General features: G+C 35.0%; 1 long non-coding RNA gene across 1 annotated transcript; it reads left to right on the top strand.

Annotated features, from left to right (window-relative positions):
• Positions 1-4,227: 4,227 nt before the first annotated feature.
• On the top strand, positions 4,228-8,146 carry LOC108764432 (uncharacterized). The gene is made up of 3 exons (XR_001940279.1): positions 4,228-4,292; positions 6,636-7,061; positions 7,930-8,146. It is a non-coding gene; the product is annotated as an uncharacterized LOC108764432 (long non-coding RNA).
• Positions 8,147-13,859: the final 5,713 nt, after the last annotated feature.

Genomic DNA, 13,859 nt, shown 5'->3' with positions numbered 1-13,859 from the left:
AACTCTTTCAGAGGTTTATTTTTAAAATCTTTTATAGCTTTTTTATTTTTTTTTAAGTAAGATTTAATTGTTATAATTCATTGTTTCATCGTATTTATTGTCTTAAACCATGATGCAAGTGACTTTCCAGTCCCTGTAAAGATTAACTTTTTAGTAACATAATATTAAAACATGCGTAAATTAATAAATTTATTACAACTATATGTACTGTTATTATACAAACTTTATTTACTTTTGTTAGTGGAATGATCATTTTATGTTAATATAGAACATTAATTTTATGTTGACGCTATCTTCAAAGGAGATAGCAACAAAATAAAATTATTTAATTAAAATATATTTATTTTCTTCTCGTTCCTTATCCTCTTTTTTTTTTAATTTTTCGGTGGAAATATAACTCAGAAATTCTTAGTGAAATTGGATATTGAGATACGGAGTATTCGACGCTCTGAAAAGTGGAGGAACCAAACGATGCGCGTCGTTATAATTGAAGAAACGAGTGGATGGGACGAGTATGTCATATTCTTATAAATGTTATTTTCGCCGTGGACGAATCATTATTTTCTGCTGCATCATATAAATGTTATATCTTTAGATAATCTGATGACTATCAATGTATCTAATTCGTTATATATACTTATAGAAATAAAAAAATCATACGCAGTACAATTCGAGTTGCTGCGAACTTACGCGATTTCTATTCCAGTTAATCTCCTAAATGATATAACTAATATACTGCTTTTGTATAGTCGTTCATCTTATTATTTATATCAGTATATAAAAATTTGCAGATAATCGCGTATTTGTATACTGATAATCACAAAATGTCTGATCATTATTTTTCGAATTTCAATGAAAATTTTCTCGCATTGTTAATATATTATGATGAAAAGAGGTAGCGACATCACAAGGCAGAGAATGCGTGTCCAGTACATTTTTATGCATCAATGATGCATGAGCAGTGCACATATCGAGATGAACGCTGCGATGAATGGACTTTCGAGCTATTCGATTCGTTTGGATTGGAATAGTTATACGCAGCGAATGCATATATAGCCACGCGTGCGCAACGTTAATTCCGTATGTAAAATGGCTCTCTCCCTGGCTGGAATTTCGAAAATGCACACGAATCGTGCGCACAAACCCCTCGATTCGTTCGCGATTCCTGAAAATCATTTGATCATCGACAACTTTCTACCACCCTTCTCCCACTACATCGCCTGTTGGTTCTCTCTTGTCCTCTCGTTTACGCGATCCCTCACAACTGAATGTCCAATGAACACACAAAATTGGATGTTCGTTCCGCTATTCTTTAACCCAATTATTCGTTTACGCAGGACACACGCATGCTATAAAAAATCAAATCTTCTACAGCTACATATTTATAAATAAAATTTATTTTGCAAATTATCTTTTTAACTGGGCACTACGTCACATTTATTTTTTTCAAAATTGTAATAATATTTATAAGACATAATATTTATTAATAAAGAAAATGACATAATGACCAGTGTATAGATATCATGGTCTCTTACTAATCTCCGCTATTAGGTGGCGAATTCTAGTTTATTTTATGGAATTATTTGTTCAGTAGCTTACATCATGCTAATATACTATAGTGAGCACTTATTTTAATGCATTTTTATTTTCAAGCATTTCGTTTATATATATTGTATATTATAAATATATATTTGAATATATTGTTAGTTATTTAACATTTCATTTGGCCGTGTACATTACGAGTTACGCAACGTTAAATAACAATATTGGCATCTTGCCAATGCAAGAGGGTGGTCTCTGCCAGTTTTTTTTTATAAATAAATTTTTTAAATCTACTGTTATGGACGGCCATATTACCACCCTTGTTTCTCTTCGAGCATTGTGCAGTGTCGCCACGTTTTTATAAATAGTGTTCTAAATAATAAATATTGTAATTTTGAATCTAAAATTGATTAAACAACATTTTAATGAATGTAATCATTAAGTTTTAAATTTAAATATTGATTATTAATCAAATTATTATATAAAATGTAGATCGGGTGCTATAATACCATCTTCTTTACATATTAACTTATAAAACTGTAATGTTATTTTTACTTTTTAAAAAGAAACTATCTTACCGTAATATAAAATAAAAAATATAATATATATACATATATTGCTCGAGCATTTTTTATTTTAGTTAATAAAATTATTTATTGATTCGTCTTAACTTTGTATTATCACATATTTAAGTATAATACTAATACTACAATAATATATTGAAATTAAGATAAACATTTGTTGCAGACAAAAATAATGTTGTAAATGAAAAATCTAATTGACAAAATCAATAGATTGCAAAATTGAAAAAAATTATCATCATATCACCTCCAATCAATCTCATTTTCTTTGAAAGGGGGCGCACACCCTATCTTCTCCGTTGGAGATGACCGTGATGGACATCCTGCGAGGCCACGTTTCCTTTAGCGCTCCCTAAGTTGAAAGGTTTCTCATCTTATCAAGAAAATTAACCCTAAAGCTTCCGAGAAGGGCAAACATCGCTGACATGGTTGAAGCACAAGAAATTAATGAAATTAAAATGTACCCCGGTATGCCGCTGCATTACTTTTTTGTCGAATTTCGGTTCCGTTTTTCACGAAGCCAGTCGAGATGACTTTCATTTTGAACGATCGTAGGATCGTAGGAAATTACGCATAGGACCAGAATGAATCCGGCCGATCTGACGATCGCGATTACGCGAAATAGCACGAGGCGAACGAAGCTTTACTCAGGATTTCGAGGAACTTTTCCGTATCGATCGTACGCCCTTACTGAACCGTACAGCCTTCTGCGTATCTTCAACTCTCCGCGAACTCGATTGTAAATTTTCCATCTCGAATATTCGAAGGTGGCGGTGGACCACCAGATGCACTCTCCGCGAATGACCGAGGTGCGCGTGTGCGCCGGAACTCGCGGTTTATCCGCACAGAAATTTATAATATACACATCGTGCGTCCAAAGTTAGCTAACCAAAATATCTCTCTCAATTTCTCTCATCCTGAATTTCATATCTGACAATAACTAATTCGCTTTAATTGATACCATAAAACAATTTTTCCTTATCGACGAATCTATTAGAATCAACATGTTCAAAGTAGACTAGCTCATACGCAATATTTTATCACATTATATAATTACGCCATAGTCGCCACAGTCCGTTACTTTCTTTTGATGACTGTGGTCCCAAGAGAGGGTAATGTCGTTTTACTAATAGCGCTCTTGCAATATCGTAAGGTGAAGTTAGATTGCACCAGCGGGGATAATTTTGCTTTAATGAATGAAGATTGTAGTACAGTGTAATTTATTAGTTTCGGTGTACTCTGATACTCTTTTTACAGAAGCAGAAATCGGTATTGGGGTATAATCTTCGTGTGCCCATTGTTGGAATAAAGGGACCATTTTCCCATATCGAGTCGGACTTCATTGAAGCTATGTTGGTTTCTATCAGTTTCAGTTCTCGATAAAAAGCGCGAGTGGGGAGAGAATCGCATAGATCACCATGCTTAACCAGTGTGGCATCGAAAATTTACCCCGGCTAAAAACGCCGGACGATTTTAGCCGGCGTTGCTCCTGCTCTTCGAGCGGGGTTCGGATTTGGGTTTTGCCGCAGGGGTAGGTGCGCAGAGTGAACGCGGATCGATCCCCCTCGGCGCGAGTGCGAATGGGGGGTTGCGACCGAGTCGCCCTCTCCGTTGCTCGGTATCCTGGCGTGTTCATCCTCGAAAACGGGAAACATTTAAATGGTGCCACGTTGCCCAACGGAACCACCGAAATTCGAACACAATCGGCAAAAATCGGTGATGCCACGAGTATCGGTATCGCAACGTCGAGATCGTTCGCGACACCGATCTGAGAATATAATTTTGCAAGGAAACCAAATTTAGAAATCGGAAATGTGAAAAATCGGCAAATCTGTTTTCCGTAAAGAAAAAATAACGAGTTGTTATCGGCGCGATTCGCTGCGGGTCTCATTATCGGACGCATTTTATCAGACTTCGTACCGCTGTTATAACTCGAATGTAGGTTAGCGGCGGCGGATCCAAGAGAGAAGGGATGCCGAGTTTTCTTCGAAAAATCAATAGACATTTCTGCCCCTGGGTTTCACCTTGTCGCGCTAATAACGCCTGCCGTTAACTCGCTTTCGAAGATTCGTATCGCAAGCATTTGTATCGAAGGACCTAATAGTTAAGCTCATGGGGGAAATCTCTATATAGGATTTATTCGTAAATTTAATGATCGCGCGCGTAAAGGTAAGTCTTTCTTTCAATACAACGTGTCTGCGAACATTGCAAACAGTATATGAAACTTTCTCTTGGATAGAAAATTATTTTTTCTTCACTTTCTTTATTACTTTATATCACTCTTGCTAATGTATATCATATGCTATTTGAAAGTATACAAGTTCCGTTTGAAATTAAATAACAAATCAAATTTATTTATATAATTTGTTGACTTTTTACTACAATTATCTATATTTCTCCCGATTTACGTAAGAAATAATCAGTTCCAAATTAGCTAAAGAATTTGCAAATGAAGCCGTCGGGATGAGTTCGTAAACATCCCCCGTAGTAGTCCAGAATTAACCGCAGAGCGCGTGCATCTCGCAGTAACTCGCTTCGCGATAGATTTCCGACGTAATTGTGGCGCAGAAACAATAGTGTCGCGTACGCGAATAAATTCGCCGCGCAGCCTTAACGTACGCGTACACGCGATAATTCGCGGGTGGACTCTCGTCGATCATTGGTCGATCGTTGGTCGCGAATCGAAGTTGGGACGAGGTCGAGCGTGAAGAGATCCCGTTTACCTTCGCAAGTACGTTTCCACCTGGCTCGTACATACCTGAGGAACCTGTACAGTCACGCTCGCACGGTTTCTAGCGATCGCCGCTGTATCACCAACTATCTTATATCCGGATATTTGCGAGATGTACCTATTATTAAGTACGTGTGTAATGTGTTGCAACTGGTACACCTAAATATACTAGTATTATCCGCGACATTTCTCCCAATATTGTTGATTCCAATTTCATCAACGATGAGTGAACGCGGCAAGTTATTCATACAATATGGTTTATGTAGAAATTAATGAAACTCAATCTTTAGACTTGTATCTATAATACACTTATATGAGAGTCTCCGTGAAATAATCCTTTATATCGAGAAATATTTATTGATTTTTTTAAGCTTACTGAGAAAAATGGTCTGGTTGGATTAAATATTATATGATTCTGGTGGGAAATGGACGAATCAGAATTTTCTGGTTAAATTTACTAGAATTCTAGTTGAGGTAATTAAAATTCTGATTGATATAATTATTCTGATAAAATAAGGATTATTCTGGTAGATTTTACTAAAATATTGTATCAACTAGAATTCTAATAAATTTAATCAGAAAATTCTGATTCGCCTCCATTTTCAACCAGAAATTTTTTTACTGTATATATTGCATATATTATATACATATATTATATACTATATTGTATTGTATATTATATACTATATATTATATATGTGTTGCTATTACACGTTTTTTTAATTATACTATTTTGCTGGAAATATCCATAAGTATTTTTAGTCTCAGGTCTCGCGCGAAAAGTCGTCATTCATCAAATAATTAATTAATGTTTCTTTTTGAATACAATTTAATTTTTTGTTATTATTTTTATTTTCATATCTTTCCTTTCTTATGTATATTTTAATAGATTTTTCATTTAAAGTTTAGTAAAATATATCAAAAGTTTATGGTCAAATTGATCGAAAGAATATATTATATAGTCTTTCTTTAATTTTCTTTCACGTCTTCTTTTTTCAATCGATTTTATCGTCCATCAGGACTTCTATCACTAACAAGCGCTATTATTTTTGCTGCTGTATTTTTTACGAATAATGTTTTGTATAAACTATTTTGAAATTTATTTTTGCGAAAATATCAATAGATAAACGCTGTCAATTATTAAAAAGAGATCAAATACAAAACCGTTTTTAATGTTTTTATTGCCTACATATTTTATATTAAACTGTTGCTGCTTTCACATTTTTACCACAATTTTAAATATTGTGGTCGATATTCCATTTGTTTCATATTCGCTACGATTACTATATGGAATGACTCTAAATCAAATAATTCATCTATCAGAGTTTCTGACTAATTAAAATGAGTGGCAACGTTAAGAGAAGTTATTGTCATAAATTCGTTTTCAATATTTTTTACGTAATTCTTAGATAAAAGATTTATTCTTTTTGTCTTTTTTAATTAGATAAGTAATATCTATCTCGTTATATGTTTGCATTTCTAAAGTTTATTTTGTCTAAAATAATTTTTTGTTTTCAATTGCTTGTTTCAAAACCTTTGATTTTTTACCATTTCGTTGGAAAATGTTGAAAAATCAATAAAAAGAATTCCATATTAATTAAAGAATTCATATAATCCGTATGAAATATAATTTAGCACAGTTTGTAGATACGTGTTTTTAAAGGATGTCAGTCATATTAAATTTATGTCAGTCATATTTTATCGAAAAACAAATTGAAATTGCGAAAGCAAGTCTAATACAAGATTAATCTATTTAATACAGAAATGCTGCTTTGTTATAGTAATTCTGCCAGTCTGCAACGCAATCCTGCTTGAGAAAGGATCGAAAGGACCTCCTCCGGTAGCCCCTACTACCCGCTTTCCACGATGCTGCGCGAGATGAACGGAGGTCCTATTTCCGGCCGATATTTAAATCCGAGGGGGACCGAATCCGCTCGACCTTAACCGAAGCGTTCGGGTCCGGCTGTCACATTCGTGGCGTACCGAATGCTCGTCTCTCGTGGCGGCGACGGCGGCGGCGTAACGCGTTAATGAAAATGGCAACGCGTCTCGACGCCATGTGCCAGCCTCAACGGAATACGTACGGCCGCAAATTGCGCTGCTTTATCAATCTGAAATAACATCGGCGCGGAACAATTAGCGACGACGCGAAACTTACGAGGACTTTATCGACCAACGGAAGGATCACGTTACGGTATGGCTGGCAAGTACGTTCGATTCTGTAAAGTATTGTAAACGTTACGACAAATTACACGTTACTGGAGTGATACTATAATTTTGCACGTTTTATTATAGACGGATGTATATCTGAGAGAGAGAGAGAGAGAGAGAGAGAGGGAGGGAGAGAGAGAGAGAGAGAGAGAGAGAGAGAGAGAGAGAGAGAGAGATAGCGTGTTCAAGAGATTGCAGAGATTCCATTTTGATAAGAGCAACGTAAGTCATTATTATTTATTATTATTTACAAAGTCTTATTATTTGTCTTTATTATTTTGTTAAAGAAATTCATGAACATTACTTGTATGTTACATATTATAATATCTAGTGTTTGTGTTGTCTCAACATGTAAATGTTTTTATCTTTTGTATGGTGTAAAACTTAAAATTTTGTAAAGTGTTTTATAAATCGAAGATATAATATTGCATCAGAGATATAATATTTGAGAATTAGCACTCTAAAGTTCCTTTAAAATAGAAAAATTACGGTACATGAATAATAAGAAGTAAATTTTGTAACAGTAAAGATATATTTCACATGTATCTAAAAAATAAAAATAGTAATGGATATATATATACATACATATATATATATATATATATACATTTGTTATACATAAATTATAGTTTTTGCCATAGTTTACATTATTAAAAGTGATTTTTTATTGTTTTTCTACTTATATAAATCTTTATAAGTATGTAAGACGTGTTTTACAAGTGCTTGATGAACTAAAAAATAAGCAATTGTTTGTGTTAAAACAACATAACGTTGTTCATAAATTAAAGATACTTTTAGTACTATTTTTCTAATCTTTTTACATAATAAAATATAAAAAGCTTTCATTATTGTTATTTTTTACAGATATTTTCAGTTTGCAAGCAGAGGATAGCGAAAGCATTAATTCGCAAAGCAAATCACATAGCACACGCAGCAATTTAGAAATACACAGGGAACCTTCAAAATAGTCCAATGAAAAATATTTCTGAAAAAAAAAACAGTGCATTTAGTCTGTTAAGTCTGCTGCAAAATTGTGTTAATAAAAGAACATTGTGATAAAGAAATATATTTTTAGGAGATATTAGTATTTTGTTTTTATGTTATATCCATTGTGCCTAGCTAAACATTATATAAATTCCGTCCACGTCAAGATATATTATTTAATATATGTTTTATGAGATCATAACTTTGGAGTTTATATTTATCTTCTTTAATACATGAATATATATTTGTTTAAAATATTTGTCTTAAAAAAACATTTAATTTCTTAAAAAATTCGTTTTGAATTAATTTGTATAATTATTTTAAGATATCTTCTATATATTTGTACAATATAGTACAACAATAGAATAGATAATATATGTACTTAATATTTCAACCTTTGGTTAAATTATGTTTTTAAATGGTACTTGCTGGCTCATGAGTAATGTAGTCCTAATTATATTCATAATTGCAATATTCTACTTTTTAATCCATACGCGCATCACAATAAATAAATAGTGTAGCGTGCAATATATCTCAGATATGACAGTAAAGTTTCTGCTTATCCCATTGTGATTAAGTCTATACTTAGTCAATGTCGAAACTAAACGTTAAATCTAGATCTAAAGTTTGTGAAATTTACATTAAGGCTCCCGGCTCTTTACAATAGTCATATATAGGATTATGATCTTTTATGATAGTTAATCAAGGTTTACAACCATCCGTGTTAGTCCACGTTTCATAAATCTGTCCCGTCGAATACGAGTTGTGACATGCGAAAAAACTAATTTATTTTTACGCATGGCGCAGGAAAAATATCCATATGGTTATTCTACCTCTCTGACGTTATGATCTGATACGACTATAGTAGCAGGGGACCAAGAGTTCTAATTTGCCATCATAAATTTAAGAAAAAAACCGACATATCGAATTTTATCAAGAATGTTTCGATTTTAGTTCTATTTGTTGCATTATACTCATAAATTAATAATAAAATCGATATTACTTCGTTAATGATGAAACGGTTTGACGGATACGGGGTCACCGTGAATTAACAGTCGGCCCTGCTTTTAAATCTGTAGATTGATCGAATTCGCTGGATATCTATGTATTTGTCCTATTATTCGTTTTTAACTCAGCTTTGCAAACGCTATTTTAGCACCCGTTCTCTTATTTTGCGTCGCCAAGGCAAATAATTATCCGACCCATTGCTACGATTAATATTACAGCTTTTTTATTATTACGGCGCTGCGGTCGTGCGAATGTAACGCCAGTCAACGTCGAACAAAGTCGGGGAATTTATCGCGGACGGCTCTCTCGGTTAATATACATAACGCCGCAGCTAATATTCGTCGTGCATTTGTATTTTTGTATAAATTTTACATCCGACGGTGGCCGAACGCGGCCGAAAATATCCGAGATTTTTAGTCTGTTGCATCCATCGCGCGTCGAATGCTCTTCCCTTCTCATCGTCATCCCCCCCCCTGTCCTTTGCTCCCGCAGCTACATTCTATCTCTCTGCTCAATGCTCATTCGCTCGCGCCCTCTCTGTCTCTCCGTTTTCTCGTCCCATCTCGTATCATCTTCCTTCCTCTCCATCCCGTACCGTTGTAACTTCGAGCGACGTCGGGAGCGTTCGTGCGACATCGGCTCTGACTTTTGTTGCGCGCTTTGTAGAACGTATAAACGGATGAGGCTTTTTCCGGGACCGGCAACGCGTGCTACCTTGTGCCTCTCTCGCGCAGGACGCGCGAATGGGAAGTAGAGCCATTCGAACAAGAGCGTGCTCTTAAAGTACGTTCTAGTCCGCTATAATGATTCGCGTTCTCTATCGGACGGTAGTAAGCGATCAATTGCGATTCGAATCATTTTATGTATCTAATATACGCATATTTCTGCCGTTGTTAAATCAATTAGGTATCAATAATACGATTTAATTTAATACACGAGAGAGAGAGAGAGAGAGAGAGAGAGAGAGAGAGAGAGAGAGAGAGAGAGAAGTACGCCGTGAATTTCTCGTTATAACGTCGAAATAAGGTATATAATTGAATCCTCTCCAGGATCCGGCGGTGCGTCATTCACTCTCGGTCGAGCCGGGTATAGCTCGTCACCGTGGCTGCATCACGGTTATACCCGTAGATTCTCGGCGCTCTCGGTCCCCGATGTTAGCGCGATCGATACGACGACCATCCCCCGTCGTCAGCCCGGCCGATTTTTTTCCATTCGACCCTCGCGCTTGCGCACGTCGCCGAGCGGTCTCCCCTTTCCGATTCCGAGTCGTGCGGTAGTCGGAGCCGGAGGAGGGTACCGCTGCCACCCGGCGAAGCGGGACCGAGCGGGATCGAGCGAACGGGCGAGCGAGCGAGCGAGCGAGCGCGCGCGGCAACAGCACGAGGCGAGACGAGGCGAGACGAGGCGGGACGACACGAGAGAGGAGAGAGGAGAGAGGAGAGAGGAGAGAGGAAAAGAGAAGAGAGGAAAAGAGAGAAGAGGAGAGGAGAGGAGAGGCAAAACCAGGCGGGGCACGGCAAGTGGGGGGAGAGAGGGGAGCGCGCCTTTATTATAGCCGCGCGCTTCTGCCATACCCCCGGCGCTCGAGCCAGAAACTCAGCGCTGCCAGGGATCGCCAATACCAATTTTGGAACGCGCCAACGTCGACCGAAATTCACAAACGAGATCTCGGAATTAGCAGGGAAAATGTGGGACCGCGCGGCTCGATCGATCTCTCGAAAAATATCAGGAGGGCAGCAGGAGCGCGAGATTAAATGTATTTATGTACATTACGTACTCGGGGAGGGCACAGAAAGAGAGAGAGAGAGAGAGCTCGGGGGATGGAGAAGCGGAAAGGGGGTGACGCATTACGCGCGGACGACGCGAAACGAGCGTGGGCGGGTAATTTAACGAGAGGCGCCGTATTATTTTCGAATGGGATGTAAGGACGCTACGCGAAAGATATCCGCGCTTCCCTGCTTGCGTCTTGCGCTTTGCAAGCACGAGTCTCGTGGAAAACGAATCTAACGAGTACCCTGGTAGACTTTTGACATTTCTTGTAAGTTATCCGACGAACTGCCCGCGCCCTCTCTTATACAGAGAACATTCTACGCATTCAGTATCTTTTATAATAGATATCAAATTCTTTAATTAATTTAAAATCGAGTCTTAATATTTTAGATTATTTTTTTTATTTATCTATTAATCTTAATTTTATTTCAAATTAATATATATATAAATTGGAAATAATTTTTTAATATATACTTGATATCTGATAAAGCGCGAGTTGATAAATAAGTAGTAAAATAGAACGGATATTCTAAAATTATATAACTATATATATATGTTGGTTTTGCTTTATCGGTTCGATATTTTCGAAGGCGGTTCGGGTTGCATTGGTAAAGAGGAAAATTTGATTTACAATGGTTAACATTGCGGTTCTAAAACGCGCGCTGCATTCGACATTAATCGAAATAAGCCAACTCTCTGATTATATGCACGATGGAGGTTTTCACAAAATAATCTTACAATCTTAATGAATATTGCAATTGTTGTGAAGATAAGTAGAATTCGGGAATAATATATTTTCTACATGCGTATGCACGCGCACATGAAAACGGGAGGATTAAACGAATTTCCTTTAAAATATTTAACAAGAACTCTTTTGCTAATTTTGACGAACTGTAATAAAAAACGAGAGGAAAACTCAATTTATGATCATTCAAATGTAAAGTTTCAATATAACACGTTTTGTCAAGAAAAACGATGCATTTATTCACGTTTAACATTATTTGTCGACAACGGTAGCGAATTGTTGGGATTTATCATATTAAATTTGATCCCGGTTTTCATTGTTAAATGTATTTCAAATACAAGTATTTTCGTCCTGATCGCTTAGCGCCATATTAACAGCGGCTGATTGGAATTGGAGGGTAAACCAGATTGAACCTGAAGACTCGTTTCTTAGAGAAAGTAGTGATCGGTTATGAATATAACTGTTTCGAGACAATTGGAAAAGTTTGTAAAATTAATCTGAGTAAATGAAAGTAATTATTGTGTGTGTTTAAATTTTTAATTTAGAATTTATCTCTCATTCATTGGAACTATAACAACAAAATTTTGTTTTTCATCTTATCTCATCTTTAACTATCCTTTTTTTAAATATTATTATAAAATATTTTGCGGATAATTAATAAGAAGAGATTAATGGAAGAGAAATAAGAGAGAAGAGAAATCGATATCAAGAAATTAAACGTGACTCACATCATGGATTGTTCTCTAGAATTTCTGTCTAGGAGAATGCAAAAACTGTAAGCCAGAAAAACTAAAAATGATTAGGAAATAATTCAACAGTTACAAAAAAAAGTTGTAAGATTTTCCATGACGGAGGATTGAATCAAATCTTGACTTGATTGTGATGTCTATTCAATATTATATTAATATAATTCTTATAATTATTATAGTCATTTATAATAGAATATACATCTATAAGTTTGTGAACGACGCAATATTATATTAAAAAATTTACAAAATATTGTTCAGAGAGAGAGTTTTTTAATGTCTAGATGAGCACTTAAGTTTGTAAAAAAATAATAATAATAAGTAAATAATAATCTCTGAAACTTTTTCTTTTTATATATTAATACTTATACACACGTTAATACATTTTTTATTTTATTTTATCATTTCACTTCACAAATGTCTGATAGAAAACAAGCAAAAATAAAAATAAAATTTTTTTTTTATTTTCTATAATTTACAAATTATAGATTTTAATTTCTTCATTTACTTTTAACATATCTTCATTTACTTCATAAAACAATGAAAAGAATTTCAACAAGTAAGCATAGATGATTATTTTCAAAAGCTTATTAAGCGAATTAATGCTAATGAGGGAACTTAAATTTTCTCATATAACAATCGTAATTACCACAGATCAAATAATCGTGATTGTAAAAGGTGATAACAGAGACACATTACTGAAATTATCGTAATAATTATTTATATAATTCTCATATCATATATATTTAAATACATAAAATATTATTTTATAATGAGAATAAAATTAGTACTAGATACTGCGCATTTTCTTGTATACATTATATTCAAAAGACCAATAAAAAAATTATATATTTTTATTTCAATCTGACTAAAACTTTATTCGATTTAAACAAAATTGAATTTCAAACTTAAATATTAGAATATTTAAGGAATGCAGTTATTACTTTTATCGATATTATAATTCTTACTTTTCGACTAGGTTTTTTTAGCAATTTCTTCAGGTACTTGTATTGTCCTATATAATGGCTATTCCTAAGAAAACATAAATCTTCGCATGATCAAACAGAACCTACGCTTTTTATATACGAATGTACACAACGATAAGTTTGAAATTGCAGAATGACAGTTAATGGTGTTTTCATTTTTGCTTGTTCGAATCGATCGACAATTTTCGACTCGTGGTGTTATGTTATATATTTGCGAGAGATATTATAATGTATCTCGTGAAGATTTTAACATGGCGATCGATCGGGTCTATCAGGAGTTTATCAGCGATGCAGTATATATACATATGTATGTATACATATGCGTGTGTGTGTGCGTGCGTGCGTGTGGGTTTGTGTGTGTGTGTGTGTGTGTGTGCGCGCGTGCGCGCGCGCGCGCGCGTGTGTGTATACACACATATATATAATACACATTTAATTACGGAAAATCGAAATCATCGTCACATGGTCGAAATTCGGCTCGATCCGTTCTCGAGCGTATATATTAAGCATGCTACAAAATAATACATGGCCATGGTGATGTCCATGCAGCTGCAA

Source organism: Trachymyrmex cornetzi, unplaced genomic scaffold (genome assembly GCF_001594075.2).
Source record: "Trachymyrmex cornetzi isolate Tcor2-1 unplaced genomic scaffold, Tcor1.1 scaffold422, whole genome shotgun sequence".
Classification (NCBI taxonomy): domain Eukaryota; kingdom Metazoa; phylum Arthropoda; class Insecta; order Hymenoptera; family Formicidae; genus Trachymyrmex; species Trachymyrmex cornetzi.
Note: the sequence above shows the minus strand (reverse complement) of the source record. Positions and strands in the feature narration are given on the sequence as shown.